Here is a 27,833-nt window from a genome sequence, read left to right as displayed (position 1 = left end):
TCAAGTCTCAGAAACACAAGTTGGATCAAAAGGCTGGAGGAGTTGCAGAGGTAGGATAGGCAAGCCCAGGAGGGATTTGTAAATAAGGATTAAAGGGTTTTGAATTCAACCTGTTGGGGGATGGGGAGCGAGTGCTGGTTGGCAAGAACAGGGGTGATAAGCGAGTGTGGCTCAGAATGCAATGAATACGAGTGGTGGAATATTGGATGGCCCTTCACTACAATATGTGAAGTGATTTGAAATGCTTGAGAGACGCAGTAGAACACTATGTAAAGGGAAATAACAGCAGAAAATGCTGGAAAAACTCAGCAGGTCAGGCAACATCCGTGGAGAGAAATTTGAGTTGACGTTTCGGGTCAAACCCTTCTTCAAAACTGGAAAGAAAAGAAAACAGATCGAAGGCAGGGCTGCGATTGGACAAAAGAAGTGAAAAAAACAAAAGAAGTAAAAGACAATAAAAGGCATTAGAAGCTAGACGAGATGGTAATAAGCTGAGATTAGGTGTGAAGTGTACTGGCAGGGCAAGGGATAACTGCCAGGTGTGAGAGAGAAACAAAAGGAAAGTGGGGGAGGGGGAAAGGAGTGGAAAAATTACAAGAAAAAATGTGTAATAGGGGCCGAGGTTATGATCTGAAATTGCTGAACTCGATAATTGAGTCCGGAAGGCTGCAAGGTGCCTAATCGGAAGATGAGGTGCTGTTCCTCGAGTTTACGTTGAGCTTCCGTGGAACAATACAAGAGGCCAAGGACGGTGAGGTCCGAGTGGGAATGGAGCGGTGAATTAAAATGACAGGCGACCGGAAGCTCGGGGTCACCCTTACGGACTGAACGGAGGTGTTCCGCAAAGTGGTCACCCAATCTGCGTTTGGTCTCCCCAATGTAGAGGAGACCGCATTGTGAGCAGCGAATACAGTATACTAGATTGCGAGAAGTACAAGTAAATCGCTGTTTCACCTGGAAGGGGTGTTTGGGGCCCTGGGCAGTGGGGAAGTATAGGGGCAGGTGTTACATCTCCTCCGCTTGCACGGGAAGGTGCCAGGCGAAGGGGAAGGGCTGTTTGGGGTGATAGAGGAGTGGACTAGGGTGTCTCGGAGGGAGCGGTCCCTACGGAATGCTGAAAGGGGAGGGGAGGGGAAGAAACGTTTGGTGGTGGGATCAATTTGGAGGTAGCGGAAATGGCGGAGGATGATCCGTTGAATGTGGAGGCTGGTGGGGTGAAAGGTGAGCACAAGGGGAACCCTATCATGGTTCCGGGAGGGAGGGGCAGGGGTGAGGGCAGAAGTGCGGGAGATAGAACTGACACGGTCGAGGGCAGTGTCAACCACGGTAGAGGGGAATCCTCGGTTGCGGAAAAAGGAAGACATGTCTGAAGCACTGGTGTGGAAGGTGGCATCGTCGGAGCAGATACGGCGGAGACGGAGAAACTGGGAGAATGGAATAGAGTCCTTACAGGAAGCGGGGTGGGAGGAAGTGTAGTCCAGGTAGCTGTGGGAGTCAGTGGGCTTGTAGTGAATATTGGTCGATAACCTATCCCCAGAGATGGAGATGGAGAAGTCGAGGAAGGGAAGGGAAGAGCCAGAGACGGACCATGTGAAGGTGAGGGAAGGGTGGAAATTGGAGGCAAAGTGAATGAAATTGTCAAGTTCGGGGCGAGAGCAGGAAACGGCACCGATACAGTCATCAATGTATCGGAAAAAGAGGTGAGGGAGGGGACCCGAGTAGGACTGGAACAAAGATTGTTCTACATAGCCCACGAAAAGGCAGGCATAGCTAGGACCCATGCGGGTACCCATGGCAACACCTTTGATTTGGAGGAAATGAGTGGAGTTAAAGGAGAAGTTGTTCAACGTGAGAACAAGTTCAGCCAGGCGGAGGAGGGTGGTGGTGGATGGGGACTGGTCGGGCCTCTGTTCAAGGAAGAAGCGGAGCGCCCTCAGGCCATCCGGGTGGGGGATGGAGGTGTAGAGGGATTGTACATCCATGGTGGAAAGGAGGCGGTTGGGGCCGGGAAACTGGAAACTGTTAAAGTGGCGGAGGGCGTCAGAAGAGTCGCGGATGTAGGTCTCCTCTACATTGGGGAGACCAAACGCAGATTGGGTGACCGCTTTGCGGAACACCTCCGTTCAGTCCGTAAGGGTGACCCCGAGCTTCCGGTTGCCTGTCATTTTAATTCACCGCTCCATTCCCACTCGGACCTCACTGTCCTTGGCCTCTTGTATTGTTCCACGGAAGCTCAATGTAAACTCGAGGAACAGCACCTCATCTTCCGATTAGGCACTCTGCAGCCTTCCGGACTCAATATCGAGTTCAACAATTTCAGATCATAACCTCAGCCCCTATTACACATTTTTTCTTGTAATTTTTCCACTCCTTCCCCCCTCCCCCTTTCCTTTTGTTTCTCTCTCACACCTGGCAGCTATCTCTTGCCCTGCCAGTACACTTCACACCTAATCTCAGCCTATTACCATCTCGCCTAGCTCTTTTGTTTCTTTCACTTCTTTTGTCCGATCGCAGCCCTGCCTTCGATCTGTTTTCTTTTCTTTCCAGTTTTGAAGAAGGGTTCGACCTGAAACGTCAACTCAAATTTCTCTCCACGGATGTTGCCTGACCTGCTGAGGTTTTCCAGCATTTTCTGTTGTTATTTCGGATTTCCAACATCTGCAGTATTTTGCTATCGTACTATATAAAGGGAAATCTTTGGGGTTTTAAAAAATCTTTTTAAACTTGATACATCTCTACCCTTCCACAGAAGCATAGATAAGGGTTTGAGCTGTGAGAGGATGGAAGTGGCTGATATTTTGGAAGTGGAAATAGACAATTTTGGTGATGGACTGCATGTGTGGATTTGAAGCTCAGCCCAGGATTGAATGTGACTCTAAGGTTCTGGACTGTTGGATTTATCCTAAATGAACACCCAAGGAGGGTGACGGAATCTGGCAACGCCTCGATTTTAAAATTCTCATCCCCGTGTTCAAATCCCTCCGTGGCCTCGCCCCCCTCCCTATCTCTGTCACCTCCTCCAGCCCGACAACCCGCCGAGATCTCAGCACTCCTTCAACGCTGGCCTGTTGGGCATTCCCGATTTCCTTCACCCCTTCATTGGGGGCCGTGCCTTCTGCTGCCTAGGCCCTAAGCTCAGGAATTCCCTCGCTAAACTTTCTCCTTTAAGCTGTTCCTTCAAACCTACCTCTTTGACCAAGCATTTGGTCACCTGTCCTAATATCTGGATTTGAGTACAGGAGTAAAGAAGTCTTACTCCAATTATATAGGGCCTTGCTGAGACCATACCTGGAGTACTGTGTACAATTTTGATCTCCTTACCTAAGGAAGGATGTACTTGCCATAGAGGGAGTGCAACGAAGGTTCATGAGATTGAATCCTGGGATGGCGGGACTGTCGTATGAGAAGAGATTGAGTAAACTAGGCCTGTATTTTCTTAAATTCAGAAGAATGAGAGGGGATCTCATTGAAGCATACAAAATTATTACAGGGCTTGATAGGGTGGATGCTGGGAGAATGTTTCCCTTGGCTGGGGAGTCTAGAACCAGGGGCCACAGCCTCAGGATAAAGGGTAGGCCATTCAGGACTGAGATGAGAAGAAATTTCTTCACACAGAGGGTGGTGAATCTTTGGAATTCTCTACCCCAGAGGGCTGTGGAGGCTCAGTCATTGGGTATATTCAAAACAGAAGTCAATAGTTTTCTGACTAGTAAGGGCATCAAGGGATGTGGCGATAGGGCCGGTGAATGGAGTTGAGGCAGAAGATCAGCCATGATCTCATTGAATGGTGGAGCAGGCTCGAAGGGCCGAATGGCCGACTCCTGCTCCTATTTCTTATGTTCTTCTTATGTGACTCGGTGTCAAATTTTGTTTGATAATGCTCCTTTGAAGCGCCTTGGGATGTTTTGCCACATTAAAGGCGTTGTATAAATGCAAGTTGTTGTTGCGTTTATGAATAACATTTCTAAGAGGCAGCAAGTACAGGAAGATTTGGAGTTTCTGAGGATGGCACCTTGGGGCATGCTGGAGATGACCCTGTGAACACGGGAGGACAAGTCATTGCATGAGATGTGCTGCTTATATGGGGACAGGCGGGAATGCAACCAGGCAAGAATGGTGCCATGGAGATGGAACATGGACGAAGACAGTGCTGGGGGATGGGGCCATCGACCATATCAAAGTTCACAGAGAGGCCAAGGAGCCCTCGGGCCGGGTTTGTGTGCATTTTCTGTGTCCACATGGAACCAAAGAGTAATAACACACTGTTTTCGCAGTCACGCAGGATATTGTTGGTGACTTTGACCAGGCGATCTCAGTGCTGTGGGCAGGTTGGAAGCCAAACTCCAGCGACTTGAGCACAAAAATCTAGGCGGAAACTCCTGTGCAGTACTGAGGGAGTGCTGCACTGTCAGAGGTGCCGTCTTTCAGATGAGATGTTAAACCGAGATGTAGGATGAGACCTGAGGCAATTTGGAGCAGTGGCGGGCATTGGGTAACAGGAGGGCATTGGGTAACAGGAGGGCATTGGGTAACAGGAGGGCATTGGGTAACAGAAGGGCATTGGGTAACAGGAGGGCATTGGGTAACAGAAGGGCATTGGGTAACAGAAGGGCATTGGGTAACAGGAGGGCATTGGGTAACAGGAGGGCATTGGGTAACAGGAGGGCATTGGGTAACAGAAGGGCATTGGGTAACAGAAGGGCATTGGGTAACAGGAGGGCATTGGGTAACAGGAGGGCATTGGGTAACAGGAGGGCATTGGGTAACAGGAGGGCATTGGGTAACTGGAGGACATTGGGTAACAGGAGGGCATTGGGTAACAGAAGGGCATTGGGTAACAGAAGGGCATTGGGTAACAGGAGGGCATTGGGTAACAGAAGGGCATTGGGTAACAGAAGGGCATTGGGTAACAGGAGGGCATTGGGTAACAGGAGGGCATTGGGTAACAGGAGGCTGAGGCAGCTTAAGTGGACGATCTAAGTTTTGGAGTTGAAAAAAATTCATGAGACCCTTGCAAGTGGCATCAGAACTGAAGGTGGAAGGGAGGTTGAAGGAGACAGTTTGTGGTGGAGAAAAGTTTGGAAGAAAAGTTTGGGGTAGTCCTTAGCCTCCAGGATAATCCAGGGTTTGACAACAGACAGGAAACGGCAATATTACGTGAGGTGGTCAAGCCAGATCTGGCGATGGATGACCGGGCCAGTCATGGATCACGTACCCTGGACCCTCAGATTTTGAAGTTGCAAAAGAGACAACAATGGAGGAAGAGCCAAGAGAAGGCAATGGAATGGAGAGAGGGACAGTGAGAAGATCGGAGAAGTTTGATTCTCTCTCCCACCCCCACCACCCCTCCTCCTGTTAGCAAGGTTGGTATGTAGGTTCTGCTGAAAGGTCATCCACCTGAAGTGTTGACTCTGGTTCTCTCTCCACAGATGCTGCCCGACTTGCTGATGGTTTCCAGCATCTTCTCCTCTTATTTCAGATCCACAGTGTTTTTGCTTTTGTACGGCACATAGGTCTGGTCGGAGAGGGAAATCAGCCAATTGGCATTGCTGCCCTGGGAAAGACAGTGGCCTGTGCCACTGTGTATGCAGTGACTTGAGCACCAAAATCCAGGCTGACTCTCCAGTCCAGTGCAGTGCTGAGGGAGTGCTGCACTGTCAAAGGTGCCGTCTTTCGGGTGGGATGTTAAACCGAGGCCCTGTCTGCTCTCTCAGGTGGATGTAAACAATCCCATGGGACTATTTCGAAGAAGAGCATGGGAGTTCTCCCCGGTGTCCTGGCCAATATTTATCCCTCCATCAACATAAAAAAAAGCAGATTATCTGGTCGTAATCACATCGCTGTTTGTGGGAGTTTGCTGTGGGCAAATTGGCTGCCGCGTTTCCTACATTACAACGGCGACTACACTGGTTGTAAAGCGCTTTGCGATGTCCTGAGTTTGTGAAAGGCGCTATATAAATGCAAGTCTTTCTTTTCTTTATGGGACTCAAGCCTGTGATCTTGGCAGAAAAGGAGACCAGCAGAAGGTAGGAACCGGTGGAGCGCGGCACAGTGCAGTAAGATGGGTGGATGTGTGGAGTGTTGATAACCCAAACTGTAAGGGGGAACTAGGAGGTGAAGGGGTTACAATGAACAGAGGAGACAGCTGTCAGAATGGGAGGACCCAGAGTGACACGAGCACCGGTGGACACAGAGTTGAGTTGCTGTGGGGTGACCTGCGCCCATAAGGCTCTGTGTTAAGGGGCTTGAGAAGGATGATCAGAGTCTGGGGCCAGGCTGGACTAGTTGGCATTCATCGATTAGGATTGACTGGAAGAGGCTGGGGTTTTTTACTGGAAGAGTCTGGGTGGTCGAATTGCAGGCTGGCTGATGGCCAGCGTCCAGGGCTGGCTAGTGGTCGAGCCCGAACTGGCCGGCAGTCTGGCAGCAGTCGGAATCTGGAATAAAAACAGAAAACACACAGCATCTGTAGAGGGAGAAACAGAGTTAACATTTCAGCTTTCATGACCTTTCATCAGATGTTAGAAATGAACAACTTTTATGCAAGTGCGGAGCCAGGGAAAAGTGGGGCAGGGAAAGAACAAAAGGGAAGGTCTATGATAGGGTGGAGGGCAGGAGTAATTCAATTACAAAAGTGACGATGCGAGGCAAAAGGAGGTGCTAATGAGACAAGTAAAGAAACATAAGATTGGGTCCAGGGGAGGTGTAAATGGTGACAGCAGAATAGCAGAGGGGGAGGGAAGCATGGAAGATCTGGCAAAGTGGAGAAGGCTTCCGTGGCCCGGGAATGTGGCGGAGAAAGGCGGGTAGACCCCAGCGGTGCGGACCATCCGCCAGTCGTATACCGATAGGAGATCCCCAGCCCAAGCACCAGTCCGCACCTCCTCCACTCCCAATGGCTCGGGTGCAGCCATCCATAAGAACATAAGATATAGGAGCAGGAGTCGGCCATTCTCGAGCCTGCTCCACCATTCAATAAGAATTTGGCTGATCTTCGACCTCAACTCCACTTTCCCGCCTGATCGCCATGTCCCTTGATTCCCCTGGAGTCAAAAATCTATCGATCTCAGCCTTGAATATACTCAATGATTCAGCATCCACAGCCCTCTGGTGCAGAGAATTCCAAAGATTCACCAACCTCTGAGTGAAGAAATTCCTCCTCATCTCAGTCTTAAATGGCTGACCCCTTATCCTGAGTCCATGCCCCCTAGTTCTAGACTCTCCAGCCAGGGGGAACAACCTCTCAGCATCTACCCTGTCAATCCCCCTCAGAATCCTCCATTACCAGTGCTTGCTGTCTGAGAGAAAATGGCTAAGACTTAAGATCTAAAGCTGTTAAACTTTTTTTTGAGAGGAGGTGTAAATGGTTACAGCGGGACCTGTGTCTGGCTAGCTGGCAGCCAGAGGTTGGTGCTTGGTCATGTCTGAACCCTACTGATTGTTTTCATTGCATGTCAGCTGTGGTCAGTTGGTAGCACCCTCATCCCTGAGTCAAGACGGTTGTGGGTTCAAGTCTCACTCCAGAGACTTGAGTACAAAAATCTAGGCTGACACTCCCAGTGCAATACTGAGGGAGTGCAGCACTTCGGATGAGACGTTAAACTGAGGCCTCGTCTGCCCCCTCAGGTGGATGTAAAAGATCCCGCGGCACTACTTCAAAGAAAAACGAGGGAGTTATCCCCAGTGTCCTGACCAATATTTATCCTTCAATCACCATTGCTCATTATCACATTACTGTTTGTGGGAGCTTGCTGTGTGCAAATTGGCTGCTGCCTTTCCTACATTACAACAGTGACTACACTTCAAAAAGTGCTTCATTGGCTGTAAAGCGCTTTTGGAGGTCGTGAAAGGCGCTATAGAAATGTAAGTCTTTTTTTTCACCTTCTCAGTTTTCCTTTTTCCTCTTTGTAGCCTTGGTGCCTTTCTGCTTGCTACTCATTCCGTATTCATAAGGCTCAAGTTGGCGAGTCGAGTTAAAGACACATTTGGTAGCAATAACCCTGCCTTCCTCTCCACTCCCCACCCCCACAGATGCTGCCTTGACCCGCTGAGTGTTTCCAGCATTTTCTGGGTTTTTTTTTGTTGTTGATAAAATGCAGTGTGACCAGTTGCAGTTGCCAAGAAAGCCACAAGGTGTCAGGGAAATTCGTGCCTTGTGACCCTTTTTTTGGGGGTAGTGGGGGGCGGTGCGGATTGTTACGTTGTATATGGGCGCTACTGGTTTAAACAAAACGATTGGGGAAACATGCTTGCCTCGCAGTATCTGCTGTGCTTGAAAGGATTCTCTCACTGCACAAGTTCTGGGGAATTATTACTAATAGTAAATTGCTGGGGGGAGAGGTTGTTGAATATTTTTGATCATCGTCTGCCTTTCTCCCCCTCCCAGAGCTGACGTTGCAGTTTAGACACAGCCTTTCTGAGTTTAAGAGGCCTCAAGTCTTTTGTCACCGAGGCACGGAACGCTTGTCACTTTAATTAATCTTATGGGCGCCGCTCAGGATTCGGTGAGCCACCCTCCCCCTTACTGAGGTGTGGATATTTCACTGTGAAATGACACAAACTTGTCTTGGGACGAGTATCGCGGTGTCTTGCTTTTTACAATTAAAACACCTACAATCTCTCTTGTGAATTCCATGCAACAAATAACGATTTTTAAAAGTGTTCCACAAGGCTCAGAGACTCTTCCCAAATATGGTATGAGATGTGTGGTGACGACATGTAACAGATTGTGCCCACAACCATACACGTTACCCATAGAAACCAGTAACGCCAAAGCAGCCAATCCTATCGGCATGTGGGCGGGCTGGGGGATTTCTTCAATGATTTCATTTCCGATGGGAACATCTGTGAGCTTATCTTTTGTTTGTTACCGTAAGGCACTTGAATACCCTTTATCCCACAATTAAAATCCCCCTTTTTAACGTTGCTGAAATAGACTTTCAGCAGTTTAAAGGGGGGGGGGGGTGTCCATCTCACAGCATCACCATTTGAAGGGCAATTTAAAAAAAAAATTGGAATTAGTATATATTAAAAAAAGAGAACCTCAACACGCTGTCTTTAAAATGCCTATGGCATGGCATTGCTCAGCGAAGGAGAAAAAATATATTGCAGGTCTTGGCATGTAATGATACATTGCAGCTGCCTTGCCCTTGGGAAACCAAGTTCCCCATGAGCAGAACCTGAATAAAATTAGCAGAGAGAGAAAGAAACCCACACAAATATATAAAACATAGGAATACACAAATATATAAAACATAGGAATACACAAATATATAAAACATAGGAATACACAACAAACATGTACATCTTTCCTCAGTCTTTACTCCCAGGGGTTACAAAGTAACCAAAATACCCCAATTTGATACTAAAAGTAGCAATATATTCTCAGCAGTAACAATGTTGCTTAATGTGGGAAAGTTGTTACATTGCAGCTCGCGTGTCAGCTTCCAATGTTGCACAAGGGCTTTTCTCTCTCTCTCTCTTTCTATCTCTCTTTCTCCCTCCCCCTCTTTCAATCTCTCTTTCTCCCTCCCCCTTTCTCTTTCTCCCCCTTTCTCTATCCCTTTCCCCCAAAATATACTTTTTTCGTAAAATTTGTCTCTTCCTCCCTTCTCTCTCTCCCTCTACCTCCTCTCGTTCTTCCTTTCTCTCTCTCTCTCTCCCTCTCATTCTCCCACTCTCTCTCTCTCATTCTCCCACTCTCTCTCTCCCTCTCATTCTCCCTCTGGCTTTCTCTTTCTCTTTCTCTTTCTCTCTCATTCTCCCTCTCTCGCTTTCTCTTTCATTCTCCCCCTCTTGCGCGCTCTCTCTCTCTCTCATTCTCACTCTCTCTCATTCTCCTTCCCTCTCTCATTCTCCCTCGCTCTCTATCTCATTCTCTCTCTCCCTCTCTTGGCTTCTATTCAAATAGTGGGTCAGGGGTGAGATACCAACGTCACTAGTTAGCAAGATGGCGGTGCAGAGCCTGTGAGATGAGACCTGGTGTGGTGCACTGAAAGCCTCGGCGGATGTCTCAAGGTATCCCTCCCAACTTTGCTTCTTTTTGTGTTGTAGTTGCTGCTTTCTCCCTTGTTTTGCCGCAAGCTGGGGGTGTGGGGGTGTTGTGCGAGGGGTTTAATGGCTGCTTTGCTCCAAGCCTGGTGACACTAGAAGTGCAGGATCTCCCTCTTGTGTTGTGCCTACTCCTCAGGCCAGCAATACCAGCTTGGCAAGCTCTGGTCACCATGTCCCCTTCGCTCTCTCTCCCCCCTGTAAGCCTCTTGTTAAACGAAAGAGGGTTTTTCTTCTCTCATCGAGACAGAAATTCCTTTCCACAACCCCTCCTCAGTCTCTTTTCCTTTCATGGATTAAAATCGATCGAATCCAGTTGAGAATTTGGAGGGGATTATTCTACATTTTCTGACTGAAGTAATGTGTTTTTTTAAATATATATCTCTCTTGGGTTTTTTTATGGGTTCGAACTGGTGCCCGTGGCGTGAGCGCCATTGGCCAAAGCAGGTATTGATCAGAAAAGCTGCAAGTGTAAACTTTAGTTTTGTGTGTGTTTCCGATGACCTCTTTTTCGAATCTATCGATCTTTTAAGATATATATATATATGTATTTTTTAATATAAAGAGTACTGAGAATTCCCCCCCCCCTAAAAAAAAAAGCACGGCGGTGGTTTAAATCTAATCTCTACACCGGGCATTGCGGCACCGAAATTCGACATTGTTCTTTTTTTTCAAAAAAACGCTCAATTCGGAGTAATCTTGCCCCCTTTCCCACCCCTCCCTCCCTCCCTCTCTGCCCGCCGCTTTGGAGTTGTGTTTAGCGCACATTGGCATTGTATCACCAGGGGAATACCAGCCGAAGGTAAAATTATTAAATTCAATTATCCCCCACTCAGTTTAACCCTGCTTTCTTCCTTTTAAGGGCAGCTTGTGTGTAATACCTTGCTGCAGATTGCTTTATTTAATCAGATCTTTGGCCATAGTACCTCACTAATATGGATGTCTCTTCAACCCCTGTGGGACATGGGACTAATATTGCTGCAATTTGGAAGATTTAGATTTTCTGTAGAAGAAGTAACAACAGTAAATAATCTTTCAGCAACTCTTTAATGTTGTCTGGGGCAGTGATGCCTCGCTTTCTTATTTTTTTAATGTATTTTTGTTCCTCAGATTGATGCAGAAATGTGTAATTATATCTACCAGTATTCAGTACTATCAGAACAGTTTAATCGCTGTGAGGGGAATTCAGAACTTGTGGGTTAATGGATGGATATAAACTTGGGAGGGTAGCTGTAGAAAATAAGGAAATGTACAGATTGCCGTATAAATCAATTTTTCTGAGGGGTTGGGAAAATGTGCATCTTTGTGCGTTTATTAAAACTGAAATGCAGTACTGCACAGTTTGTATCTGTGTCAGAGAATTTTTTACTTCTAATTTTAAGGTTTTTTAATGTCACTTCAAATGCATTAAATATAAACTACAGGCTGAGGTGACTGACATCAAACAGCAATGTAAAGGGTTTTGACAAAACACCATTTTGAGTCCCTTTTTTTAATACTGTCGACCAACTCTCCCAAATTGCTTTTCAGTGCCTGAACCTCAGTAAAGATGTATAACCCACCGTGGTTATTTTTTTGGTTTTTGCTGTATCTTGTCACCGAGGTGTGTATTAAGATAACTTTCTCCTGGCCTGAGAGGAAAAAAGTGGAAATTCTTGTTTTAATTTTGAGGATGTAAATTATAAGGCCGAGCGGGCTTGATTTTTCTGTTTAGGCCAATTTAAGTAGTGCTATTCCGCACTTAAAAAGTTAAACTTTATGCCTTGGAACCCTGACTCAAGAGCTGGTTGTGATGGCTGTTTATTGAAGGGTCACTAATTGGCTCTTTCCAAGTACATGATGTGTTATGTTGTCCTGTGTGCAACGCTACAGGCACGATCAATCAGCCAATTCATACAAGATTTTTTAAAAATATCCTGAGCGCGTGCCTTCCCAAAAAAGACACATTAGGAATTTTAATTTCAGAGATCTCTAAACCCATACTTGTGGGGTGAGATGCACGTTTGATAGGACTGTGCCCATTCAGAAATTTGTTTTGTGCGATTTCGACTGAATAATTCAGTGGATTGCTACGTATAGTATTGACTTCTGTTCTGCTGTGAGTTTCATCTACTGTAACATGTCTTGTGGGAAAACCCATTAAAGCTTACATTGTTGTCAGTGCGTCTTTTCTGGAGGAATGACAACAAAAATAGTTAAAAGCTTTCCTAATGGTCAAATCAAGGAAGTTTTAAAAATGTTTTTGGAAGTCGCACGCTTATAAGATTGTTGCACTGTGAGGCACCATTAAAAGCTGACTTGTTTTTGAAATATTTCTGTAATAGTTGGACCCAAGTGGGGAGTGTGCGTATGCGTATCGTCCAGTTCATCTGCTTGCAAATCTGACCAGCATGTAGTTCGTTTATGTATCGGTACTGTAGATTCAAGAGTAGCATTTTTAAAAAAAAAAAAGCATTTTAAAATCCTGTGCTCTTTTTTTTCTCGGGTGTCTCTATGCAATTTACCTTTCCTGACAGAACGCATAGGTGAGTGACCTTCTCCCAAGCTCCTACTAGTGCTGCTCTGGTGCTGATTACTGATGAGCAATGCACTGGGGTATCCCAGGGAACTTGCCATCCATGTTTTACTTTAATCTTTCTCCTGCTGTCCCAATGAATCCAACCCATTGCAAAAACCTTACTAACCTAGGAGTTTTGTGTAATACCGACGGGCCTTATTAATGAACATGTTATTTTCAATGGTACAGAAGATACAGACCACAAAAATGAGACCTAAATTAAACCAAATGGAAATATCTTCAGTTTGAAAGTGGCTTGGCTACTTCTGGTATTTTGGGGGAAAACATGTACTAATAAAAGTTTATTTTTGTGGAGGATTAGAACCAGTGATCCCTTCCCCTTTTGCCAGATTGTGCCTTTTGGAAGTAAGTGATTAAAAGGGGAAAACTGCAAATTCTGGAATCTGAAATAAAAACAATATGCTGGATACGGGGAATGCACAGCGAGTCTGCAGCATCTGGAAAGAGGGGTCAATATTTTGGGTACTGACAAAGAAGTTACACCTTGAGCATGGGAGCAGGAGTCGGCCAATCAGCCCCTCGAGCCTGTTTCCCTAGCCATTCAGTGAGATCATGGCTGATCGGCGGCTCGACTCCACTTACCCGCCTTTGCTTCATATTCCATGATACCCTTGCCCAAAGATCTATCGCTGTCGGTCTTGAAAAGTTCAGTTGACCCCCCACCCCCCCCCCCCAAGCATCCGCAGCTTTTTGGGGGAGCGAGTTCCAGATTTCCACTACTTGCGTGAAAAAAGTGCTTCCTGATTTCACTCTTAAACGGCCGCCTCGCATTTTAACATTTTTCTGGATTCTCTCTCCACCCCCCCCCCCCCGCCCCCCCACCTGAGGAAATAGTTTCTCTGTATCAACCTGATGGAATCCTGTTAATATCATGTTAAACACCTCAAGTGGGACACCCGCTAAACCTTCTAAACGCTAGAGGATCCAAGCAATGTTCCCTTTAAACAGCAGTGCTGCGCAGCCGCCTCGAGGTACCGGGAGCTGGCTTCACGGTACAAAAAAATCGTGCGTGTGCGAAAGTTTGAACGGGTCGCACAGCCCCCCAAAAAATTAGGTGGGGGGTGGTAACATTGAATGCAACCTGTCCTCATAATGTAACCCTTTAAGCCCCGGTATCATTCCGGTCAATCTGCGCTGTATCCCCTCCAAGGCCAAAATATCCTTCCTGGAGTTCAGTGCTGGAAACTAAACTAAACTGGAAACTACTTGGGGTCTGCTAACCTGTCTTTTCTCTCTTCAGATCCCACCGGGTCCGCTATGTATTTTTAAAAAATAATTGGGAGAAGTGTAAAAAGCAAAATAGAGCTGTATAATCCCCCCACCCCCACATAAAGCTCCACAAAATTCCACGCTCTTTCCCCCCCAACTCCCTCTCAACGCGGTTTACAAACTAACCTCTTTAAGCAGCTGAACATGAACTGAACGGGGTCATAATGTCCTAATAAATTTTGCAATTCCGTGCAGAAAGGGAAATTCCCCTGCTCCCCACTTCAAAACAGCAGCACTTGTGGCGACGGTCCCTTTTTATAACACCCTGTGTGTTGGCTGCAGGGAGGGATTACTTTTGACTGTATGTGCCTGAAAGGAAATTGGATAAATATTTGAAGGGGGGGGGGGGCGGGGGGGGGAAACAAATTTGCAGGGCAAGGGGGGGAATGAGCAGGGGGAGTGGGGCTAATTGGAGAGCTCTTGCAAAGAGCCGGCACAGGCACGATGGGCCGAATGGCTGTATCGTTCTATGATTCTGTGAGCAACAGTATTGTCCACCTGGGTCTGCTTAAATATCTCTCAAATAGCAGCTTTTAAAAAAGATAAAATAAAATGTGCTTCCGTTTATTTTATTTTTTAAAAACCCTGCATTATGTCCCCCGCATATGCCAGTAAGCACTGAAGTGCCACTGTCTTACTCCTAACTACTCTTTACTGGGACGATAGCAAAATACTGCAGATGCTGGAAATCCGAAACAACAACAGAAAATGCTGGAGAAACTCAGCAGACCAGGCAACGTCCGCGGAGAGACATTATAGTCGACGTTTCGGGTGAACCCCTTTTCAAAACCAAAACTTTTTGAAAAAGGGTTCACCCGAAACGTCGGCTCTAATTTCTCTCCACGGGTGTTGCCTGGCTTGCTGAGTTTCTCCAGCATTTTCTGTTGTTGACTCTTTACTGGGGCTGATTGTTCATCCCGTGTTGTTTGTCCATTGCCACTGAACCTTCAGGCTCTTCACTCTGTGAATTTTAACTATATTTCTGTCGTGTGCCATTTGGAGGGTTTTGAATTTTCTTTCATGCAGATGCAAACTGGCTGAATTTGGGTGGGCCTTGTTTTTTTGAATGTACCTTGTTCTGAGATAGACCGGCTCAGCTGATTTGTAGATGTAGCAGTTCAAACTGGCTGTGGGGGGGGGGGGGGGAGAGCGGGGGCGGCGCCCTGAAACTCCTCAGCAAAAAAAAAGATTCCGCATCCAAAATACTGGATTTGGAATTGAACCCAGGGCCTAGCACCTCACGACCAGGTGGAAGAATTCCTAACTTGCTCAGATTTACTGTCATTGTCCGGTGATTTATTATTTCATTAATTTAATGGGGAAGGAAATGCAGGCGAGTATTTAACCTTCAGTGTGTCCGGAGCTTCTTCACGGGAGTCCCTGTGTATGACTTTCAGCAGCCAAGCAGTGGGACAGATGTGCTGCCTTTAATGGAAGTCAAACGATTGAGGCCAATTTCTGACATGGGTGGCGGTATTAATACAGCTTTGCCTACGCAGCAACTACACTTCAAAGGTAATTTATGTGAAGTGCTTTGAGAACGTCCTGGGAGACATGATAAGGCAGGATAAAAATGCATGTTTTTTTTTCAATGTGATCAGTTGATTTTTATATATTTTTTTAAAAAGTCAAGCGCAAAGATGTGTGCCAGATTTTTCCTGCAACCTATTAAGATTTTGCCAGACCCATCAGTGCTGAGTTAGCTGTGGCGACAATTGGGAGAGTGCAATGTGGCATCCATGCCCTTGGAGCAGAGCGGGGGAAAAACATGCCTGGGTTTCATCTCTTGGAATCCTAGAGTGACGCAGCATAGTAGGAGGCCGTTCGGCCCACCGTGTCTGTGCCAGCTCTTGAAACATAGAAGATAGGAGTAGGCCATTCGGCCCCTCGAGCCCGCTCCGCCATTCAATGTGATCATGGCTGATCATCCAAACTCAGTACCCTGTCCCTGCTTTCTCCCCATATCCCTTGATCCCTTTAGCCTTAAGAAATATATCTAACTCCTTCTTGAATATATTTAATGAATTGGCCTCAACTGCCTTCTGTGGTAGAGAATTCCACAGGTTCACCACTCTCTGGGTGAAGAAATTCCTCCTCATCTCTGTCCTAAATGGCTTACTCCTTATCCTTAGACTGTGACCCCTGGTTCTGGACTCCCCGACCATCGGGAACATCCTTCCTGCATCTAGTCTGTCTAGTCCTGTTAGAATTTTATAATTTGAAAGAGCTCTAGTCCTGTTAGAATTTTATAATTTGAAAGAGCTATCCGATTAGTTCATTTCCCCCTAATAGCCCTTGCAAATTTTTTTTCCCTTTCAAGTATCTCCTGATCATTATCCAGTGCCTGGGCACAGCTATCGGCGGCTAATGGAGTTGGGTTTGCCTGTTATGCCCCCCCCCCCGCCCGTTGTCAAACAGCCTGCCAGTGTTCAAAGCTGAAGGGTGGTGACGCGGGCAAGGTGCCACCTGTCAATAGTGTCCCAGTGGGAGTCGGCTCCCTTCAGGAGATAAAATAAGCACGCAGGGCACTTCAAAGCAGGACTGAGATCGTGCTGATTTGGTGTGAAATTGGAGAGATATTTGATGCCCATATTCGGAACTGGGTATGCTTCAGGGATATCACCTGGGCTTGGGTCATCCCAGGCGGCCTGCTCCATTGTTTTGCTGCTTAAATGGAGCATCACAGTAAGTGGGAATAATTTAAACATTTAAAGGAACAGGTGGCCATCATATTACTCCAGTATAACCACCTCCCTTTTTAAAAGAAAAAATTCTATTTTTTACTGCATTCATAACAACAATTTGTATTTATATAGCGCCTTTAACGTAGTAAAACGTCCCAAGACGCTTCACAGGAATGTTATAAAACAAAAATTTGACACCGAGCCACGTTAAGGAGATATTCGGACAGGTGACCAAAAGCTTGAGTCAAAGAGGTAGGTTTTAAGGAGCATCCTAAAGGAGGAGAGCGAGGCGGAGAGGTTTAGGCAGGGAATTCCAGAGCTTGGGGCCCAGGCAGCTGAAGGCACGGCCACCAATGGTGGAGCGATTAAAATCGGGGATGCTCAAGAGGCCAGAATTAGAGGAGCGCAGAGATCTCGCGGGGGGGGGGGGTTGTGAGGCTGGAGGAGTTGCAGAGATAGGGAGGGGCGAGGCCATGGAGGGTATTTCAAAACTAGGATGAGAATTTTAAAATCGAGGCGGCCTTAACCGGGAGCCGGTGCAGGTCAGCGAGCTGCAGGTCAGTGGTCTTCCTGCCATGATCTTCATGGATCCTTTTGCAAACTAGTCTGCTGGAAGTCATCTGAGTGCTTAAAAATTCTGACTTCACCTGCGACCCACAGCACCTTCAGTAGATCCGGTTTGCGAACTTTGCTTGCCTTGTATTTGGTGCAGTTCCGATGTCCGGTTTACGTGTAAATTTGAACAAGCCAGCCCGCGCCCATTTTTCTACTGTTTCACGCAGCAGGGTGATGTACATAAGACGTAGGAGCAGGAGTGGGTCATTCGGCCCCTCGAGCCTGCTCCGCCATTCAATAAGATTCAATTCAATTCAATTCAATTTTATTTGTCATATATGCAGCAGACGTGTGTACTGCACAATGAAATGTTGATTTTTACGAGTCCTCCCAACATTGGAATAAATATGGCATAACAATGATAGAAATACTAATAGAAAGACAGTAATAATAATAATAAATAAAACAACAGTAATAAATAATAAATTAATCGTTCATGAGTCTTATGGCCTGGGGGTAGAAGCTGTTTCGAAACCTGTTGGTATGAGACCGTATGCTTCGGTATCTCTTACCAGACGGGAGCAGGGCGAAGAGGTTGTGGCTGGGGTGACTCGCGTCTTTAATGATTCTCAGGGCCTTCCCCCGGCACCCCTCGGGGTAGATATCCTGCACAGCAGGTAGTTTAATTCCTATAGTATGTTGTGCAGCTTTCACCACCATCTGTAGAGCCTTGCGGTCTGTGGCGGTGCAGTTGCCATACCAGGTAGTGATGCAGCCGGACAGGATACTCTCGATGGTGCACCAGTAGAGGTTGGTGAGAATCTGGGCGGCCATTCCAAATTTCTTCAGTCTCCTGCGGAAGAACAGGCGTTGGCATGTCTTCTTGGTTACAACGTCGATGTGATGAGACCACATTAAGTCCTCCGTAATGAATACACCCAGGAATTTGAAACTGCTAACCCTCTCCACCTCCGCCCCTTCGATGATGGCTGATTTGATCTTGGCCTGAACTCCACTTCCCTGCCCACTCCCCGTAACCCTTGACTCCCTTACCTTTCAAAAATCTGTCTGTCTCTCCACCTTAAATATATTCAGTGACCTAATTTCGATGTCCCAAATGAGTTAATAGAAAATGGTGTGCCTGACCAACCGTTGGGACTGTGCCTATCTTTTGTTGCCTCTGTGTTAGCACAACTCAAAAAGTGGACGTGTAGATTTATTTTTCTGATGAGTTTTTATTTTTACCCTCAACTCCACTTTCCCGCCCGATTCCCCTAAAGAGTCAAAAAATCTATCTCTCTCAGCCTTAAATATACTCGACAATTCAGCATCGGGTAGAGAATTCCCAAGATTCACAACCCTCTGAGTGAAGAAATTCCTCCTCATCTCAGTCTTAAATGGCCGACCCCTTACCCTGAGACTGTGTCCCCCTAGTTCTAGACTCTCCAGCCAGGGGAAACATCCTCCCTGCATCTACCCTGTCAAGCCATGTAAGAATTTTGTATGTTTCAATGAGATCACCTCTCATTCTTCTAAACTCCAGAGAGTATCGGCCCAATCTACTCAATCTCTCCTCAAAGGACAGCCCTCTCATCCCAGGAGGGATCAAGCTAGTAACTTTCAGTTTAACACTGCTTAGCTGGTTAAGGGTTAACTTAATGGAGCAGAAATGTAAAAACACATTTTTTCAGTTTAGAAACATAAATATGCATTTAATATCTGCAGATTTGGAAAAAAAAATGATTTCTTAAAATTCCAGATACGCTGCTATTTTGGGGAAGAATGTTTGTTTAAGTTTCTCCACTTTTTTTGTGTGTGTGTGCGTGCTTTTTCTTGCCTGTGATATTTTAAATTACATAAAAATTACTTTTATAGTATTTCCCCAATGTAAGGAGCATCTAAAGTTCTCTCAATTGCACTCTTTTCCCCCCCCCCCCCCAAATATGTACAGGAAACTCTTTTTACCGACACCTAAATAACCGGAAATCTCTCTTAACTGGCAAAATTCAGGAGTAGGTTCAGGTAAGTTTTACTTCATATTAGTGGCCGTGTAACCGGGGCTCCTGCACCTGTTGCCGTGCAACAGGGATGCCTGGATCTGTGGCCGTGTAACCGGGGTTGCTGGATCTGTGGCCGTGCAACAGGGACTCCTGGATCTGTGGCCGTGTACGGGGCTCTCGTACCTTGGTAAGTATACCTCTCTGTAATCCGGACTTTTTGATCAACCGGCACCACGCCGGTCCCATCGGTGCCGGATTAAAAAGAGTTTCCTGTACAGTGTTTAATCGTGAATGTGACTGAAAAGCGCAGGCGATTGTATTACAACCTGCTCTGTGTTGTTTTGTCTCTTTCCCTAAGATTTTGTACAAATTGTAGGGGAATAAAGCAATAGCCATATTCAGCAAGCCTATACTGTTATGTTAGTGGGAATTGCGCGAAGGCTCTCTTGGGTGAAACGACAGCAACGAGGCACAAAGGTCACCAGCTTGGGTGTGACCTGGGCTGCTACAAAGATGCTGCAGTAGCAGCAGCATAACAGAGCTCGGGGAAAGCCCTTGGTTTTCTGTGATTACTACACTTTGCTTCCCATTTGACTATTCCAACGCACTCCTGGCCGGCCTCCCACGTCCTACCCTACATAAACTTGAGCTCGTCCAAAGCTGGGCTGCCCCGTGTCCTAACTCGCCCCGTGTCCTAACTCGCACCGCGTCCCGTTCGCCCATCACCCCTGTGCTCGCTGACCTACATTTGGCTCCCCGGTTAAGCAACGCCTCGATTTTAAAATTCTCATCCTTGTTTTTAAATCCCTCCATGGCCTCACCCCCCTTTTTATCTCTGTAATCTCCTCCAGCTCCACAAACCCCCCCTGAGATCTCTGCGCTCCTCTAATTCTGGCCCCTTGAGCATCCCTGATTTTAATCGCTCCACCATTGGTGGCCGTGCCTTCAGCTGCTGAGGCCCTGAGCTCTGGAACTCCATCCCTAAACCTCTCCACCTCGCTACCTCTCCCCTCCTTTTTAAGACGCTCCTCAGAACCTACCTCTTTGACCAAGCTTTTGGTCACCTGCCCTAATTTCTCCTCGTGTGGCTTGTTGCATAATTTTGTTTTCTAACGCTCCTGTGAGGTGCCTTGGGACGTTTTACTATGTTGAAGGTGCTATATAAACACAAGTAGTTGCTTGCGTTTTGCAGTATGCTTTTAGTCCATCTAGGCGGAACGTCCAACGCTTGGACAATGATGCACTATACAGGAAACTCTTTTTTTTTTATCCGGGACCGGCGTGGTGCCGGTTGATCAAAAAGTCCAGATTACAGAGAGGTATACTTACCAAGGTACGAGAGCCCCGTACACGGCCACAGGTGCAGGAGCCCCGGTTACATGGCACTTGTGCAGGAGTCCCGGTTACAAGGCCACAGATCCAGGAGTCCCTGTTGCATGGCAACAGGTGCAGGAACCCCGGTTACACGGCCACAGACCCAGGAACCCCGGTTACATGGCCACTAATATACAGTAAAACTTACCTGAACCTACTCCTGAATTTTGCCGGTTAACAGAGTTTCCTATATTTCAGTCGAGTACACATCTGAGATTCTATGGCAGCAATAGGGTTGTCAATGGCAATGCAAAGCCCACAGATACAGTTAAAGTTGAACCAGGACTGCTTTGAACAGCATTCAAAAGGGGGTGAGTTATTAAATCAATGATATGGAGCCACTGGCCGCTCTCGCATTTACTCAGCATAAATCTCCATGTTTTGATACAAAAACATCTTGAGCGTATTAAATATAGAACGCGTGTCGCAAGACTTGGAGCATTACAGCTAGCACCAGATAAGCATTAAGGTGGCTTTTGTTCATGGATGTAGCCCCCCCAAAAAAACCAAATGCACCACTCTAATCCCAGTAAATAATTAATGCTGCCACTGGAGATAGAGGACTTTGTGGTTGTGGTACTGCAGCTTCAACTTAATATAGATGGCAGCTACCGTCCGCCTGTATTTATAAAAAAAAACACTGCTTTCATCAACTGGACCTGGACAAAGAAAAAGAAATTAAAATGTAACCCACGGGCACTTTATAATTAAAGATGTTTCTGACGGCAGGTTTGACATGATAAGGCTGGCGATTATAGTGGAACAAATGTTGATCACATCCCATCCCTTTTTCGTTAAATAGAATTGTATTTTTTTTATAAATACATTTTTTTTTTAGAAGAAAATGTGTACCCATTGCTTGGCAGTCTCCTACAAAATGGTGAGGGTTTATACGCAGGTGAGCTGGCAGGCAGTGAATGATCGCAGGAATGCCAAACATCTCTCGGAAGGTGCGTTTAACTTCCAAAAGTCCTGGTATTTTTATTTTAAAAATGAAAGAAGCATTTGTTTTAGAAGTGTGCCAACAGCACATCAATTGATGGGTTTTCAGACCGGTTCCTTTGGTGAATCTGCAAAAAGTTGGAGCCAAAGCACATTTCAAAAGGAACAGCATCATTCGCTTTGAATTTCTTCACTTTTTTTAATGTCACTTGTATGCAAGAACTTTTTTTTTTCTATATGCTCCTGAGCAAAATAACTTAAAAAATACCAGAGGTAATTATCAGGTAGTAAATAATGGTTTCCATGCAGCAGATCAAAATAATGTTCAAGTTATTATAATGAGCCCATTTCCTTAACCTGTCTGTCATTCTCCTGCAAGAACACTGGGCTTCCAAGTGGCAGATCCAATTGGACTCGAGTTGTGATTCCCAGCAATGCTCCGTGATCTCCGTCTGTTGGAAGGGCGGAATCACATGGGTTGTGTCTGAGGGATTTGAATGCAGCACACCTGGCCCATAATGTAATGTAATTTTTTAATTACTGTATATGTGAGCTCCAAGCTGTCAAAATACCTCAGCAATAGTATGCAAGCATATTGTAGGGGGGGGAGGTGGGGGTGTGTGGAAAAAGTGACTGGCTGGCAAGACTGCACAAGTACGTTACTGACTCTTGAGTTGCTATCTATGTCTTGAAGATGAGAGCCTTTCTTTTAACGAAGATGCCGGCCACAGTTTCAATTTAAAACGGCATCAAATTCATGCTACGTTTGGAACAGGAACAGTACCTTGTTTGGAACAAGGTACAGCGTCGCCTATTTTTGATGTGCTTTCAATTAAGTATGAAAACATGGATGGGGACAGTTCAAGCATAAGATTGTTCACGGATATGATCAAGATGTCAATCTTTTTATAATTTAGAGCGGGGTTTGCTCTATTGAAAGTACCTCCATTTAAAACAAAACACAGTTTTGCAGTTGGAGTACTGTACAATTTTGGGCATCCCATTTGTAGAAAGGATGTTTAAAGCACAGAGTGATTGCACCGGGCTTGATGTCTGGGGTGGGAACCTATAGTTGTGAGGAGAGACTCGAGGTCATAGAGTCATAGATTTATACAGCACAGAAAGAGGCCCTTCGGCCCATCGCATCCGCGCCGGCCATCAAGCCCTGTCTAATCTAATCCCATTTTCCAGCACTTGGTCCGTAGCCTTGTATGCTATGGCATTTCAAGTGCTCATCTAAATGCTTCTTGACTGTTGAGGGTTCCTGCCTCTACCACCCTTTCAGGCAGTGAGTTCCAGATTCCAACCACCTTTTGGGTGAAAAAAGTTTTTCCTCAAATCCCCTCTAAACCTCCTGCCCCTTACCTTGAAACTATGCCCCCTGGTTATTGACCCCTCTACTAAGGGGAAAAGTTCCTTTCTATCTACCCTATCTATGCCCCTCATAATTTTGTACACCTCAATCAGGTCCCCCCTCAGCCTTCTCTGCTCTAAGGAAAACAACCCCAGCCTGTCCAGTCTCTCTTCATAGCTGAAGCGCTCCAGCCCAGGTAACACTGGGACTATTTCCACTGGAACTGTGAAGGCTTTAAATGAGTTTAAAAAAAAAAAAAAAAAAAAAAAAAAAAATTCTGAAGTGTTTGGAGTGAATAGGAATATCGTCCTCTGGTTGGGTTTGCCTGTCCCAGCAGCTGTACCCGATCTGCAGCTCTGCACCTGACGGCAGCAGCGCGGAAATATTAAAAGCAGCTTTAAAATTGCTGCTGGCTGAAGTGTGGTTAGGAGGAATTCCTTCACACGAGAGGATTGTTGGAGAATGGGCTGCTTTGCCACAGGGATTGGCGGCGGTTGTGACCACTGCATCTATTAAGGGAAAATTCAGTAACTATTTGAATGGAGCAAGACCGAGCACTGGTAGTTTTGGATTGCCCCGGCAGATGAGACGTTAAACCGAGGCCCCGTCCGCCGCCTTGGGCAGATGTAAAAAATCTCATGGGCGCTATTTCGAAGAAAAACAGGGGAGTTCTCCCCGGTGTTCTGGCCAATATTTATCCCTTAACCGACATCGCTCAAAGCAAATTATCTGCTCATTATCACATTGCTGTTTGTGGGATCTTGCTGTGTACAAATTGGCTGCCGCGTTTCCTACATTACAACAGTGACTACACTTAAAAAAAAAAAAAAAAAAAGGTACTTAATTGGCTGTAAAGCGCTTTGGGACGTCCTGGGGTTGTGAAAGGCGCTGTATAAATGCAAGTCTTTCTTTAGCGAACAGCTGGTACAGATACGGTGGGGCAAACTGCCTCCCCCTGTGCTGTAAACTCCTACGGTTTCATAATTCTATCATCGTGAGGTTAAGAGCGTTGTTCAAGTTATCCTGCTAACTTTGCTGCATGCTGTCTGTCTCTGTCTCATAAATTATATTCTACACTTGTGTCTCACCCCACCCATCAAGGATTTCTAATTTAACCTGTCTTCATTTTCTTTGTATGTGTGTCCTGTGGGTGATTTGTTTGCATTCGGGCCTGTCAATAATAGTTTTGGAAATGAAATGGCAGCTTATGTTTCATACAGCATTATACAGCACCTTATTTTAGTGATTGGCTTTGATAGAATATATCAAAACAATAGTTATCACAGGTGGAATATCATGAGAAGGATAAATTCAGATGCTGCTTTTAATTATTTTATTAAACTGATTTTTAAAAATGACTGTTGCAGCATTTCAAGAGAGAAAATGACTTCAGTTAAATGAGGGAAATGTTGCACATTGGTTTATTAGACATTTCATACCTTGTAATCATAACCATTGCTCCCATTGCGCAGCTGCGCAGCAGTCCGGAGGTCCCGCGCAGGCCGCTCACCGGCTTTACAATGGAAAAAAATGTGCATGCGCAGAAATTTGAACGGCCCGCGCAGCCCGTTAAAGGGGCCGCGCACCCAAAGAAAAATTAGAGGGAAGATTGATCATAACTAGATTGTGGAACTCGCTTCCACAAACCGTGGTTGAGGCGACTAACATAGATGCATTTTAATGGGAAAGCTAGATGAGTACATGAGGGAGAAAGGAATGGAAGGGGGAGAAAGGAATGGAAGGGTCAGATGAAGTAAATAGGGTGAGAGGAGGCTCGTGTGGAGGATAGACGCTGGCACAGACTGGCTGAGCCGCATGGCCTGTTTCTGTGCCGTGTAATTGTATGTAGAACCGCCTCTTTAGTGTTTTGAACCATCAGTTTCATTCTTCAATAACGGGAGAAATCGAGGCTTGAAATGACTTGGTGGTGCTTGCAGCTAGGGAGTTAATGGTGCTTTTACTGGCAAGCAGCCGGAAGGTGATGGGGACTGGTAGGTGGTTGAAGGGGTCTGGGGGTTGGTCGGCAGTTGGAAAATGGCAGGGGCCTGGCAGGCAGGCAGTCGGGGTCTACGATCATCCGGCTAGCTTGTTAGTGGGGTCTCCCAAAACAAGCGCTCGACTCGGAGCTCCGGCACAACAAGAGAGCCCCAGGTGGGCAGAGGAAACGCTTCCAGGACACCCTCAAAGCCTCCTTGAAAAAGTGTAACATCCCCACCGACACCTGGGAATCACTGGCCCAAGACCGCACAAAGTGGAGGAGAAGCATCCGGGAAGGCGCCGAACACCTCGAGCCTCTTTGCCGGGAGCCAGCGGAAGCCAAGCGCAAGGAGCGCACATCAACCCAAGCACCCCACCCACCTGCCCCTTCAACCACCGTCTGCCCCACCTGTGACAGAGACTGTAGGTCCCGCATTAGACTCATCAGTCACCTGCGAACTCATATTTTTAATGTGGAAGCAAGTCATCCTCGGTTCCGAGGGACTGCCTAAGAAGAAGACAATGGGGTCTGGGGACAGCTAGCTTGTTAGAAGATACTTGGAGGGGCCTGACTGACTGACTAGTTGGCATTCAGGAACTGGGCCTCTGTCCTCCTGTGGTGTTCACATGTGTCCCCACATAGTCAGACCTCGGTGAAGCGAGCTTGTATCACCGTCGTTCCATCGCAGCTGTGTGAGTCATGCATAAGGGATACGGTAGCACAGTGGTTCTGTTGCTGGACTAGTAATCCAGAGGCCTGGACTAATGATCCAGAGACATGAATTCCAAGCCCACCACAGCAGCTGGGGAATTTAAATTCAGTTAATTAAACAAATCTGGAATTAAAAAGCTAGTGTCAGTAATGGTGACCATGAAACTACCGGATTGTCGTAAAAACCCATCTGGTTCACTGATGTCCTTTTTAGGGAAGGAAATCTGCCGCCCTTACCCGGTCTGGCCTATATGTGACTCTTACTTGCCCTCTGAAATGGCGGCTCACCACCACCTTCTCGAGGGCAGTTAGGGCTGGGCAATAAATGCCGGCCTTGCTGGCGACGCCCACACCCTGAGAAGTGAAAGCTTAAACTCTTGAGAATTTGCAGCGGAATTTCCCCGTCCTGCTGCAGTGCAGGGACGATGCTTGTTATCGCACCAGTACAGAGACCCGGTGTTAACCGGTTTATTTTAACACTCTTGTGACGAGCGCGGGTTCTAGGCTAGTAAAATCTCCACTCAAACCTTGAATTCAAGGCCACCAGGAAGTCAGGCTTCAGTTTTGGGCCTATTTTTTCTATGGAGTAAATGCACACGAAGACAATCTCCTCTTGCCTTCCACGCTGTTTTCATATTCTGATTCTGCAGTTTATCCTGCTACATCCACCTTCCGGAGGAAGCCACCTCTTCGATCCGGGTGAAAGTGGGTCTATGAGTCTGCCACCAGGCTATGGATTTAACAACATAAGACACTGGGAGTCAGTTCACGGCTGTCAGGGCTCCCAGAGTCCGAATCGGAAGAACATACGAGCCGCTAAAACGTGTTGCACTATGCACAGTAGAGTCTTTCAGCCAGTTTGTATAGTTTGAAACAGGATTCTCGATCCAATATCTGGTGACCACAGAAGGAGGCTCTTCAGCCCAGAGGGTCTGTGCTGGCTTTTCACGAGATTGTGCGACCCAGGAATAGAAAGAAAGGAAGTAAGACTTGCATTTATACGGCGCCTTTTGTGGCCACTGGACGTCCATAAAGTACTTCATTGGTTGTAAAGCACTTTGGAAGTACAGTCAATGTTGTAATGTGGGAAATTTGGCAGACAATTTTGCGCACAGCAAGTGCCCACAAACAGCACTGTGATAATGACCAGATAATCTGTTTTTAATGATGTTGATTGAGGGATAAATATTGGCCAGGACACCGGGGAGAACTCCCCCTGCTCTTCTTCAAAATAGTGCCCATGGGGTGTTTAACGTCTCATCTGAAAGATGGCACCTCCGACAGGGCAGCACTCCCTCAGCACTGCACTGGGAGTGTCAGCCTAGATTTTTGTGCTCAAGTCTCTGGAGTGGGACTTGAACCCACGACCATGTGGGAATCCGTGTGAGAGCAGGAATGCACAACTTTCACTCCTTCCCTTTGATGTAGAAGGCCCAACCAACTGCCGACCAGCTTTTGCTGTACTATGGCCTGGCACTGTTCCCTGTGGCGCACCGATCAAAAACAGGAACTATATAGGAAAGATGGAGTTTGGCCCATTTCCATCCTCCTTAACTCACCTCACACACCAGCACAAGATAACTTCTTTTTAGGCAGTCCCTCGGAGCCGAGGATGACTTGCTTCCACACTAAAAATGAGTTCTCCGGTGACTGATGAGTCCAATGCGGGACCTACAGTCTCTGTCACAGGTGGGGCAGACGGTGGTTGAAGGGGCGGGTGGGTGGGGTGCTTGGGTTGACGTGCGCTCCTTCCGCTTGCTCCCGGCGAAGAGACTCGAGGCGTTCGGCGCCTTCCCGGATGCTTCTCCTTCACTTTGTGCGGCCTTGGGCCAGGGATTCCCAGGTGTCGGTGGGGATGTTGCACCTTTTCAAGATAACTACTACAGGGTGTTACTGGGGAGGGGGGGCTGTGTGTTACTCCGAAGGGTGGGTGGACACTGAGTATTGCTCCGGAGGTTGTGGGGTTGGGTGAGGGCACTGAGTGTTGCTCTGGTTGGGTGGGGGGGGGCACTGAATATTAAATAATTTCTTTCCTTGTAATTTCTACCAAATATTTCTGATTTAACAGGGTAAATACGATGTGCATAGATAGGAAATTGAATCCATTTTCTGTGTGTATACTGATTATTTGATACAACGTGACATATTTCAGAGAAGTTCTATTGCTTGAAATTTGCATAGAATGTCACCTCGAATCTATTAAGACTGGAATGCAGCCGCACATCTGCATTCCCCCCCTCCCCCCCCCAAAGTTTCTAAACTCTGGCCAAGGTGTGGGAGGGAGGGAGGGAAGACTGAAATCCAATCCCATACTCCTGGCAAATGGTTACTGAGTGAC

At 46.6% G+C, this 27,833-nt stretch overlaps 1 protein-coding gene across 1 annotated transcript in view; it reads left to right on the top strand.

Annotated features, from left to right (window-relative positions):
- Positions 1–9,543: 9,543 nt before the first annotated feature.
- Positions 9,544–27,833, top strand: part of hic2 (hypermethylated in cancer 2) — a 93,966-nt gene continuing 75,676 nt past the window's right edge. Inside the window, exon 1 of the mRNA XM_086012007.1 lies at positions 9,544–10,017. The gene's annotated coding sequence lies outside the window, so the exon portion shown is untranslated. The remainder of the gene's footprint in view (positions 10,018–27,833) is intronic.

This window comes from Somniosus microcephalus, chromosome 19, assembly GCF_052327205.1.
Source record: "Somniosus microcephalus isolate GS21.2 chromosome 19, FLI_Smic_1.0, whole genome shotgun sequence".
NCBI classification, from domain to species: domain Eukaryota; kingdom Metazoa; phylum Chordata; class Chondrichthyes; order Squaliformes; family Somniosidae; genus Somniosus; species Somniosus microcephalus.
The sequence above is the reverse complement of the archived record's forward strand: the minus strand, read 5'-3'. Positions and strand labels throughout refer to the sequence as shown.